At 41.1% G+C, this 12,630-nt stretch overlaps 1 protein-coding gene across 1 annotated transcript in view; it reads right to left on the bottom strand.

Moving 5' to 3' along the window:
* LOC109914231 (protein SOGA1) overlaps positions 1-12,630 on the bottom strand; it is a 104,051-nt gene that overhangs the window by 72,104 nt on the left and 19,317 nt on the right. The window lies entirely within an intron of this gene.

Here is a 12,630-nt window from a genome sequence, read left to right as displayed (position 1 = left end):
CTCATCATTTCATAAACTTCTTTCAGGTCACCCTTCCACCTCTGATGCTGCATGGAAAATAGACCCAGCCCATTTAGCCTCTCCCTATCGCTCAGGCCCCCCAACCCTGGCAACATCCTTGTTAATCATTTCTGAACCCTTTCACAACATCCTTCCTATAGCAGGGAGACCAGAACTGAATGCAGTATTGCAAAAATGCCTAACCAATGTCCTGTAAAAAAAAACAGGCTACAACAGGACTTCCCAACTCCTATACTCAATGCACTGACCAATAAAGGCCTTTTTCATTATCCTATCTACCTTCAACTCCACTTTCAAGGAACAATGAACCTGCACTCCCAGGTCTATTTGTTCAGCAACACTCCCCAGTACCTTACCATTAAGTGTATAAGTCTTGCCTGATTTGCCTTTCCAAAATGCAGCTCACATTTATCCAAATTAAACTGCGTCTGCTACTTCTCAGCCCATTGGCCCATCTGATCAAGGTCCCGTTGTACGTGGGGGTAACCTTCTTTGGTGTCATCTGCAAACTTACCTACCATACCTCTTATGTTGACATGCAAATGATTTATGTAAGTGATGAAATGCAGTGGACCCAGCACTGTTCCTTGTGGCATACAGTTGGTCACAGGCCTCCAATTTGAAAAGCAACCCTCCGCCACCATCCTTGGTCTCCCTTCCTACGAGCCAGTTCTCCTTGTATTCCATGTGATCTAACCTTTCTAACCAGTTTACCACGAGGAACCTGTCAAACGCCTCACTGAGGTCCATATAGGTCACGTCCACTTCATCAATCCTCTGTTTCTCCTTCCTAAAGTATGGGTTTTTTGAACAAGTCAGAATTTGGCCCATAAACGCTTCAGTGCTTTAACAACTGCTTAAACTGGCTTCACTGGTAATGACATTTGAGGAACTGGTTGGAATGGACTTACTGGTGTAAAATAGACGGACTACCATATGCAGATTGTCACAAATCTAGGGCCGTTAGCTGATTTTGTTATTTCTAGCACATTTGTCTGTAAAGTTCGGTTTAGTCTCTGGAATCATACACCTCTCCAAGTCTGGTAAAAAAAAATCACAATTTTGTTCCTCTCTCCACTCCCTTCGTTTCCTCCAACCTGAAAAGTGAGCTTAAGACTTTCTTCTACATTTTCACCAACGCTTGCTCATGACAACTTTTTTTAATTACTCCATGGGATATGGACATTCACTCACCTAGCCAACATTTGTTGCCCATCCCCATTAAGGTGGTCAAGAGTCACATTCCTCTAGGTCTCCAGTCACGTGTAAGCCAGACTGGGTAAGGATAGATTTCCTTCCCTTCCCCGAAGGGCATTCATTAACCAGATTGTTCTTTTTTTGTTTACAATGATTAATAATGCTTATATGGTCACCTTTAGGCTAATTTTTTTTAAAATCCTAGAATTCTACTGAATTCCAATTTTATTATCTATCACTGGTGGGATTCAAACCCATTTCCACATAACATTAGCCTGGATTTCTGAATTACTAGTGACATTACCACCACTATGCCTCTGCCTTCACAACGAGAAGGGACACAACGGCCCAGTGAGGATTTCAGCCACTAAAATTCTCTCTTTATTGCCAGAATTGTGGGGTTAGGGGTGTGGGGGTCCCTGGCTTCTGATGAATTGCTCATTTAGTAAGCCAACAGTGGGGCTGTTTCAAAGAGCATGGTCAGCTGTGCTTTTAGAAAATAAAATGTTTGAAGAACACTGTGCCAAGTCCCACTGTTATCGTTGCAGCAGGAATAAAAATGCCTCTATAGAAAATGTCAAAAAGATGTAAATGAGATAAAGTATGTGAAAGCTTTCAGAGAACAACTCTGCATCGGGTTAGTTAACCTTTTTCAAAATTGCACTGAATTGAGACAGGAAGTGGTGTTAATCAGGCATGCTTTGTTAAAATAATGAACTGAGCCAAAATGGGTGTTGAACTGGAAAGTTCAAGGAAGTTCCATTGATTTGCAACCTGTATATTAAACACAGGCGATTTCCTGTCAGAAAAACAATTTGGTGTGGCAAACAACTTCATCACTGTTGTTGAGGTGATAGTTTGTTAAATATTTGTTTAAAAAGTGTAGCATGTTATAAAACATTCCTTTGTTCTATTTCTCTTCTTTTCTGCTTGGGCGACAGCACTGTCTATTCTACACATTTACACAATGCGGTATTGAGAAAATAATTCCACTAGTAGATCGCAATAATATCAAACTAGACTTCTTCAAAATACTAAATATACCAGGTAGGTACAAGTAAGTGATAATAGTTAACAAATACCTCATGTGGTTGCAGGACAATTTTCCTTTCACTACTTTAAATGAGGACATCACCCCAAAAGTCTTACATGGCTGAACTGCTCAATTAAAATCTTGCATACATAAGGAACAAGTGAATGAAAGGATAAGGGTGTAGAGTGGAGAAAAGGTCATTATAATTGGGGTAAGACTCTTATGGTGGTTATAAAGTGGTTATAAAGTCTGAATCTGTGCTGCCGGCTTATTAAATGCAAGTGGCAGGAAGCCATTGTCTAGCCAACAACCCCCCAGCACAAGTCAGATACTTCTCCAGTCCACATTAACTGCCTCTCCTTTATCTAGTTTCCATCATTATGACATACTTCAGCCTCAACAAGGTGCCTGAATTTCTCTTAAAGATTTTTTTTTAATTAAACAAGTGTGACTGGCATTTTGACTCCATTGTAGGCAAGGTATTTTCCTGTTGGTTGTGTAGTTCCTCTCTACTTTTAAAAAAAAAGCTTGACATTTTTCTCTCAAAAACTTGCATAATATCATACGATATATATTTGCCAAGAAAAACAGTACATATAGGGTGTTAGAAATAAAAATATATTAAATATTATTGAATATATAGATTAACTCAGAAGAGCTTATGTTAATAGAGTATGACACGATGCTGCAGCACTAATGAAAGGTACCAGAGTGACAGGATACAGTTTTAACTTCTCTTAACCCTTCTCACAGCCTCTTGATCTTCCAATGTCACCTTCGTGGCTGCATTGCTAGAAGAATTCCCGACAGGCATCAAATTCATTGCTGTCAAATGGAAAGGTTTGGGTGAGGCAGGCAAGATGATGTTTTTCTGGACTGTACTCATGAATCTACTGACAGGTGGCCAAAAGCAACATTGGTGATGGGTGGAGAGTTGGCTATCTGCCTTGCACACTTGGCCACGGGGATGTACATGCCTAAGGGACCAGCAAAAGGAAAAACATTAAAAGAGGCAGTATGGGAGGTGGGGGGTGGGGGAGAAGGGACAGTGCAGCTGTTCAAGACTGAAAAGTGTCCAAGTTATGCAGCATACAAATTAGGCTTTATGCAAAATCCAAGAATTTCAAGCAAAAGGAAGATCAAAAAAAGTATGAAGCATATGCCTTATGAATCTCTCAAGTATTTTTAAAAATCATAACATGGGATATAAACATCACTGACAAGGCCAACATTTGTTGCTCATCTCCAATTGCTCTTGGCAAGGTCAGGGTGAGTCACCTCTTTGAGCCGTTGCAGTCTATTTCCGTGGTAATTCACAGTGCTTTTGCTAAGTTCCAGGATTTGGACCCAGTGACAGTGAAGGAATGGCTATACTTTCCAAGACAGAATGGTGTGTGGCTTGGCGGGGGGATCTTGTGGTAGGGGTGTTCCCATCATCTTCTTGTCCTTGTCCTTCAAGGTAGAAGTAGCTGTGGATTTGGAAGATACTGTTGAAAGAGACTTGATGAGTTCCTGCAGTGCTGATACTGCGCATTGGTTGTGGAAGAAATAAAATGTTTAAGTTAGTGAGTGGGGTGCCATCCGAGCAGATGGCTTCGCACTGGATGATGTCCAGTTTCTTCATTATTGGAGCTGCACCAATCCAGTCAGTGGAGAGTACTCCATCATGCTCTTCATTTATAACTTGTAGCAGTAGGCATGCTTTGGGGAGCCAGGAAGCAAGTTAAGTGCCTCGGAATACCCAATTTCTGAAATGTTGTGGAGCCATACTATTTATATGCCAGATCCAATTCAGTTTCTGGCCAATCGTAACCCGTAGGATACAGACAGAGGATGATTCAGTCATGACAATGCCACTGAAGTTCAAGGCGAAATGGCTAGATTGGAGATGGTCACTGTCTGGCATGTCTAGGCACAAACGTCACTTGCCACGTATCAGCCGAGGCTGAATGTTGTCCAGGTCTTGCTATGAATGGACATCTTCAGTATCTGAGGAGTTGCAAAATGTATTGAACATTGTGCGATCAGCAGCAAATATTTCTGCTGACTCAGGGGAGATCAGTGATAAAGGAGCTGCAGCTCACTGGGTTTATTCTGAAGAACTCCTGTAGCAATGTCCTCAAGCTGAACGAATTGGCTTCTAACAACCGCAACCATCACCTTTTGTGCTCGGTATCACTCCAAACACTGACAACTTTTCCTTGGTATCACTGACTTCAATTTTCAGAGGCACCTTAAATGTCACACACAGTCAAATGTTGCCTTTATGTCAAAGGTAGTCAACTCCCACCACCCCTCAAGCTTGGGGCGGCATGGTGGCCCAGTGGTTAACACTGCTACCTCAGAGCGCCAGGGACCCGGGTTCGATTCCACCCTCAGGCAACTGTCTGTGTGGAGTCTGCACATTCTCCGTGTCTGAGTGGGTTTCCTCTGGGTGCTCTGGTTTCCTGCCACAATCCAAAGATGTGCAGCCTAGGTGGACTGGCCATGCTAAATTGCCCATATAGTGTTCAGGAATGTGTAGAATACATGGGTTATAGGGGAATGGGCCTGGGTGGGATGCTTTGAGGGTCGGTGTGGACTTGTTGGGCCGAAGGGCCTGCTTCCACACTGTAGAGATTCTATGATTTAACTCGTCAAGGAGAAGACTGATTCATTTTATATTCTATCCTCACTTGGCTGACCTCATTACAATCACTACAGCTACCACCTGCAAGTTCGCCTCCAAGCCCCTCAGCATCCTGACTTGGAAATATATTGCTGTTTCTTCAGTGATGTGCAGAAGCTGGTGTTGGACTGGGGTGGACAAAGTCAGAAGTCACATGACACCAGGTTTTAGTACAACAGGTTTATTTGAAATCACAAGCTTCTGGAGCGTTGCTCCTTCATCAGATGAAGTCATTTCTTCAGTGTTGCTGGGTTAAAATCCTGGAATTCCCTCTCCAATGGCACTGTGGGTCTACCTGCAGAACATGGACTGCAACGCTTAAAGAAGGCAGCTCACCACTAGCTTCTCAAGGACAACTAGGGACAGGCAATAAATGGTGCACAGCCAGCGATGCCCATGTTCATGAGTGAATCAAAAAATTGGGTGTCCCGTTATTTTTTAAATAGTAACCCACTCCAAGTTTTCAATTCTCCCACAAGAAGAAGAATCTTTTTCAGCAGGACCTGTCAAGAATCCTCTGGATTTTATATGGTTCAATCAATCAACTTTCCTTACTCTGCTAAACTGCAGAAATACAAGTCTTGTCTAGCCTTTAACACAAGGGCTCCTCTATATACACAGTGCGGTATCAAGTGTACAACTAGTCCTGTAAAGTGCAATATTATAATTGGCAAAGCACCTCATTCATTGGAATTTCCACGTCTTTTTCTCTTGGCTGCACCCATGGAGTTCTGCATTGCTGCTAATGAGAGGGAAATTTTAAAAACGATACATTTTTCAAAACCTGCAGCAAAATAACAATCCTTTTGCACACCTTGCCACCAATTTAGGCATAACAAAAAATTAGAGAGCTGAATCTCCTTTGCATGAACAAAATTATGGCAAGCTTAAATATAGCTTAAAAGTACATTCTTAAAATATGCAAGATGAGTAAGAATCTTATCAGCAGAGGAATGTCCATGTAATCGGTTGGGGGAGTGAGGGGGCAAACTAGGATATTTTAAAAAGGTAGTACATAATCCCAAATAGTTAATTCTGGATTAATGCACACAATGTTTCAATTCACCGAATTGCCTGCCATTTACTTTTCCCACAGTAATTTTTTGACAAAAACCGGAGATTATTTCTAACCACTGGTTTCCAATGCTCAACATAGCAGTAACTACCATGGTCAGCGTTATCCTATAATCAATGCTTTTCGTCTGGTTTCTTCATTTTACTATTTAAAGCCATTAATTATAAGCAGGATCACATCTCTGGAGCAGAAATTTGGTATGTGCATGTAATGGATATGTGCAATAGAATTGCCACTAGGACGGTCTAGACTTACACTGCCATAATCAAATTTCAGACAGTAACACTTCTTTCAAACCTTTTTTTAACATTTTAAGTTTTGGTTTAATTCTGTCTTTTGTGTACTAAGATGGCACTGGAGAATGGAGACTTTGTACACTTTTCACTGTACTCCTGTACTTGAGTACACATGATAAAATCTAAATAAAATCCGAATCTAAACTTTATCAATTGGCATCCTAGAATTTCAGTCATATTTGTCTCAGATTGAATGACTAGTTATAAAGACTATTGTATAAGGGTTTGCAATCGGCTATTTTTTACCCCTTTACAGAACATCTAGTTGAGGCATAAATTAGGTAGCAAACCAATCACGTGTTCATTAGAATTTGACTGCACTACCAGTTCTGAGATGCATTTCTCAATGCTTCTTTTCTACATCTGATTTATAGATGTAAAGGTAAATTGAAAATAATAACCAGGGACCTACCAATATTTTATAATTTGCAAAAATCCCATTATGTAAACAACATGTATCAAAGGATTATTAAATTAGAGAAACAAGGGACAGGAAAAGGGAGCATGCAAGGAAGAGGAAAAGAGAGCATGCAAGGCAGAAGAAGCGATACACAGTGGGAGACAAAAAGGCAGAATGGATTGAGAAGAGTAAAAAAGGAGAAAGATGGAAAGGACAAGAAGAGAAAGGATAAAGAGCTTGTATAAAGAAGAATGGGAGAAAGAGAAGATAAGAATGAAACCTAGATACAGAAAAAGGGAAAGCAGGGATGAAGAGAGGGAGAGAGAGGAGCACAGAGGGATGATGACAGATACAAACATTATGAAAGTTTATGATAGAGGCACACATTGATGGGAACTAGTTAAGACACTAAACAAAACAGAAGAGTTTTTATGCTTAGTAGAAGCAACATATATTGTCACAGTGGATTGCAAGGTTAAGAATATTGTGGTATAGTTAGTCCTGAAGAGAGTAAAAATGTTTACTTCATTTAGCATGACATGTTGCATAAATAATCTGTGAAAATATCGTTTATAAAGGAGGAGGCTATGCCAGTGAGCACTTGAGCTCCAGAACTCGCTAAACTATTCTAGTACAGCTGCAACAAGACTGGCATCTAACAGACACTGAGGAAAGTTAGCGAGGTATGTCCTACCCTTAAAGGACAGATCTAATCAGTGAGTGAGTGAACAAGAGAGAACATGAGAGAGACAAAGCATTTGATTCTTCACTGGCTGCAGTCATTAATGCCAAGGAAAATAGCAGATGAAAATAGTTGAAATTTTTGGAGGTCTGTTATCTCGCTCAAGAACAGCACTGCTGCAGTTCTGCTGCTTTAAACGTTCACTGCCACCCACTAAACGCACCATAAAATTCACCAAAGCTCCTTTCACAGAACCTTCGAAATCTACAACCTTTACCAATGAGAAGGGCAAGGGTAGCAGATACATGGGAACACTATGCAAGATCCCCGTCAAATGACACACCAGCTTCATTTGGAACTACATTTTTGTTCTTTAACTGGCTCTAAATCCTAGAACTCCATTCCAAACACCATTGTGGATGTACAGGTACAGAACCTCAAATCTGGATATCCAAAAACAGGCACTATCTTAAAACTAGACACTTTGTATTGCCCTGTGCTGCAACAAACCTTGACCCTACCTAGCCCTGCTCAGATTGATCCACTCAAGTCACACAGGAGCACCCAGCATGACTTCAGTATCCAATAAACACAGCAAAGTCTGTGCAGGTTAAAAAAATAAACTTCCATAGAAGTGGTGACAGTGATACACTGTGAAAGAAAATACAGATAAAGCACTCACATTCAAAATGATGCACCATGGGAAACCACGCAAAATTGAAGCATAACTCATTGTCAATAACCGTGAAAGTGGAATATTGCAGAAACTGGATAGAATTACATCTGTGGAAAAACAGTGAAGTGTCAGGGGTGAAACCTTCACTGTTTTGTGATTTAAAATGGAGTAACCAATCTGGATGCTTTACACTGAAAGTGAGAGAAAGAAATGCATTAACTAAAAACTATGAATAAACCAAATATAATAGAATAGAACAGGATAGAATAGCAATTTATTGTCAATTGTATTTTTACGATGACAGTGAAAAGTTTTGTGTCATCATATGATGGTGCCTGCATTAATGACAGATATCATGAAGAAGACGAAGAGGGGAGAGGAGGAGGAGGAGGAGGGGGAAGAGAAGACGAAGAAGAAGAAGACGAAGACGAAGAAAGTTCATCTCAGATCAATTTCAGTTTGGGGAAAGTCAATTGAGACAACGAATGCTGGTACACCCAGATGCTGCTGCCAAAGAAGACCTCTACACCAGGACACAACTGCCAAACCTGGAGACCACCATGCCAAGCCGAGACCAGCCCTCTGGGATGAGGCTGCCATAATGGGAGACAGCCACATCACACTAAGACCACCGTGCCAGGCTGGAGGCCTCCTCTTCGTGGGACCCAGGCTGGGAGAAAATACCCTCTGCCGAATAAGTTAAAACAGGTAAAATAATAAATGGAAACATTGAGAACAAGCAGAGAAAGGAATTAAAAAAAAAGTAGTAAAAAGCAGACAGATGAGCTCTAGACTCCTGGGCTGAGGACCCCACAAGGTGCACTGCTACACAGCTGCCATCTTGCTACTTAGAGTGATTTATCAGAGAAGTGAGGGGTAGCAGTCGCTGTGGTGTGTTGACTGACCAAGCCAAGATTTTTGGTGTACTGAACTGAATATTTCAACTCAATTTGAGTATAGCTCAGGGTGGTGACCAAATTTAAAAGGCATCACTGAAACTGAAAATAAATCCTCAGATGATCATGAGGCAGCTCGAAGTTACATAGGTTTTCATGAATTAACTAGAAAACTCTTCACATGAACAACTATTTAATCTAATGAAACATCCCTAATTTGGCATTATATATCAAGTTAAAGCTTAAAGAACAGCTGATTATTGGGCACCAAGTATAGGAAAGACACAAAAGCTGGGTTAACCTGCTTGAAGATATTATGGCTGGAAAATACAAGCATAAGCTGATATGTATTGGAAAAGTCAGTGGAAGAACAGTTCCAATCATTACTAAGGTAACATGACAGCATGGACAACCAGGCAAATTTCTTTGGATAGGTTTTGGAAGCACTGTATTACTGAAGGTCAGTTGAGTTTGATGGAAACTGCGAGACACTGATGTTGAACTTCTTGTGAAACGTATTTCATATATACTTACTTCCGAAATGTAACATCACCCATTCAGCCAAAGTACTAAACCATTATAAAGGTAATGGACTGCAAGAATAAAAACCACATTGAGGCATATGGAACTAACAGGGCTCTAGAAAGTCTGTTCGGTGAGAAACACCATCATGGTCGGATTGTAAAACTTGATACAACATGTAGTGGAGACAAATATCATTCATGATTTTAAAGGGATCTTATTGAGTGAATGATGGAGAAAGAAAGATTTGATGACGACATTAAATGAAGTATGCTGGGAAGAGGGCCCGTAGGGTAGGATGGTCCATTTCGTGCTACACATTCTATGCAATGCATTTGAAATGTGGTCACAGTGGTTTCAAGCTGACTTAGGATGTAGTCTTGGGTGTATGAGGGCCAGTCAAAATTATATGTTCAGCATTTTATGCTTCATTTACTACATTTGCTCTCTATAATATAGTGTGTCTTCTCCAATAGTGTAATTTTACCTGAATCTTCTTAAAAAAGTTCACGGAATCTAAGCATCACAGGTAAGGCCAGCATTAATTGCCCATATAAAGGTGGTGGCACCTTGTTGAACTGCTCCAATCCATGTGGTTTGGTACATGCTCTGTGGTGTTAAGAAAGGAGTTCCAGCATTTTAACGCAGTTATAATGAAAGAACGTGGTATAGTTTCAAGTCAGGATTGGGTACGAGTTGGAGAATGATCTCACAGGTCATTGTGTTTGGCTGTCCCTGTCCTTCTCGATGGTAGAGGCTGCAGTGAGTTAGCGCAGTACATATTGTATATGGCACACACAACTGTCACAATGACCATGGAGGGGGAGGCACGGTGGCTCGGTGATTAGCACTGCTGCCTCACAGCGCCAGGGACCCGGGTTCGATTCCACCTTCCGGCGACTGTCTGTGTGAAGTTTGCACATTCTCCCTGCGTCTGTGTGGATTTCCTCCGGGTGCTCCGGTTTCCTCCCATAGTCCTAATATGTATAGGCTAGGTGGATTGGCCATGCTTGGTGTTCAGGGATGTGTAGATTAGGTGGGTTATAGGGGATGGGTCTGGGGGTAATGCTCTCAGGGTCAGTGTGAACTTGTTGGGCCAAAGGGCCTATTTCCACACTGTAGGGATTCTACAATTCTATGATGAAATTAAGCAGTTAATTTGTCCTTATTGATGGAAAGCTTCTGGAGTTGTACGCATCAAGGCAAGTTCAGAATATGTCTTCACACTCCTGATTTGTGGATCGTAGACAGGTTTTGAGGTGACTGGAGGTATTCCCAGTCTCTAACCGGTTCTTGTAGCCACTACATTTATTTGGCTGGTTCAGTTAAGTTTCTGGTCAATGGTAACTCTGAGGATACTGGCAGCAGGGGATCCAGCAATGGCAGCACCACTGAACATCAAGGCAGAATGGTTAATTTCTTTCTTTTTGGAGATGGTCTTTGTCTAAACGTTTGTGGAAAAAAAAAAGTTACTTTTTGTTTATTACTCCAAGCCTATATGTTGTCCAGGTCTTGTGGCATGTAGGCACTGTTATGACCCCAGCTGATGGTAAATCTAGAAAAGTCAGACCCCAGCATGAAACCTGGATTTTTCAGGTTTTAACAACTTGTAGATTTCTATCCAAACTCTTCTGGCTTAGATGCTCCACAGATTTGGAATCACCTTTTTGAAGGTGGCTGGATCTCCTGAATTAAACTTAAAAAAAAATGTTGGTTTGCCTGCTAGGAGGGGAGAAAAATAACTGCTCTCTTCTAAACTCACAGTTTTTCTGAACTAAAATTTTGAACCTTCTGATTTGAAGTCAAAACTAAAGTAATTGACTTAATTTGTGCACTTGGCCTATCATAAACCCAACAATATAAATGTTTTAATGATGAGCAGGACAGAGTTTCTCCCAGGCACTCAACTGCAATCACATGCTTTCTTGGAACGGATGTATTTTTGTCACTGTTCCAAATTGACTTTGACCTTTTTTAAATAGAAACTTCACAGAACTGACCCACACCCATCAGTCTCTATTTTGAAATCCAGAAATATGATATCTAGTATACATGTTTTTTAATAACACAGACTGTTTCAGTACCAAATGTGTCGCCACTGACATTGAACATTGCAAAAAAGCAGCAAATACCCAAATTCTGACCTTGCGATGGATTTGTTAGAATAAGACAGTTTGGCTGAGGAACTTCTGCCCCCAGCAATCACAAGCATCTTCCTTTGTGCTGGACATTATGACAACCAGCAGAGAGTTTTCCCTCTGATTCCCAGTGACTTTCATTTTGCAAGGGTTCCAAGGGCTCCTGGATACTTCACTCAGTCAAATGCATCATGATGTCAACAGCTGCCACTCTCAACTCATCTCTATAATTCACTTCTTTTGTTTTTGTTTGGACCCAAGACTGTAATGACATCTGGAGCTGAGCAGCCCTGGCAAAACCCAAACTGAGAATCAGTGATCAGGCTGTTGTTCAGTGTTACTTGATAGCGCTACTGATGATATCGTTGATGACTGACATTAGACGGATAGGCACTAATTGGTCAGATTTGATTTATCCTGGTTTGTGTAGACTGACATACATGATCAATTTTCTAAATTGTTGGACAGATGTCAGCCATTTTAGATGCACTGCTATAACTTGGCTCTGGACAAAGATGGTTCTAGAGCACAAGTCTTCAGTTGGGATGCTGTCAGGACCATTTCCTTTGCCACATCTGTGACAGAAATATTTTCTGTCTGGCTAAATTATATTTCAGCAAGAACTATGGAAGAGTTCAGATGGATTTTCAAAAAGGTTGGGTCATAGGCAGCTAAAGGCATTGCAATCAATGGTGCAGCAAGGAAAATAATAGAAGAACAATGACCATTGCACGAGGATTGCAGATATCTCAGAACAGTGCATCTCCAAAGGAGGCTGAGAGAGAGATTGGGTGGGGCAAGATCACAGAGGAACACGAAAATTACAGATAGGTTCTGAGAGTTAAAATCCAGGTGCAGTCAGACGTGAAGTTACTGTGGATCAGCAGGCACTGAGCTAATGAGTTAACAAGACTTAATGCAAGCATGGATAAAAGCAGCAGTGTTTTGGGTCAAGAGATAACAAGGTGTAGAGCTGGACGAACACAGCAGGCCAAGCAGCATCAGAAGAGCAGGAAAGCTGACGTT

The sequence above is a fragment of the Rhincodon typus genome, chromosome 19, assembly GCF_021869965.1.
Source record: "Rhincodon typus isolate 14 chromosome 19, sRhiTyp1.1, whole genome shotgun sequence".
Lineage (NCBI taxonomy): Eukaryota > Metazoa > Chordata > Chondrichthyes > Orectolobiformes > Rhincodontidae > Rhincodon > Rhincodon typus.
The sequence above is the reverse complement of the archived record's forward strand: the minus strand, read 5'-3'. Positions and strand labels throughout refer to the sequence as shown.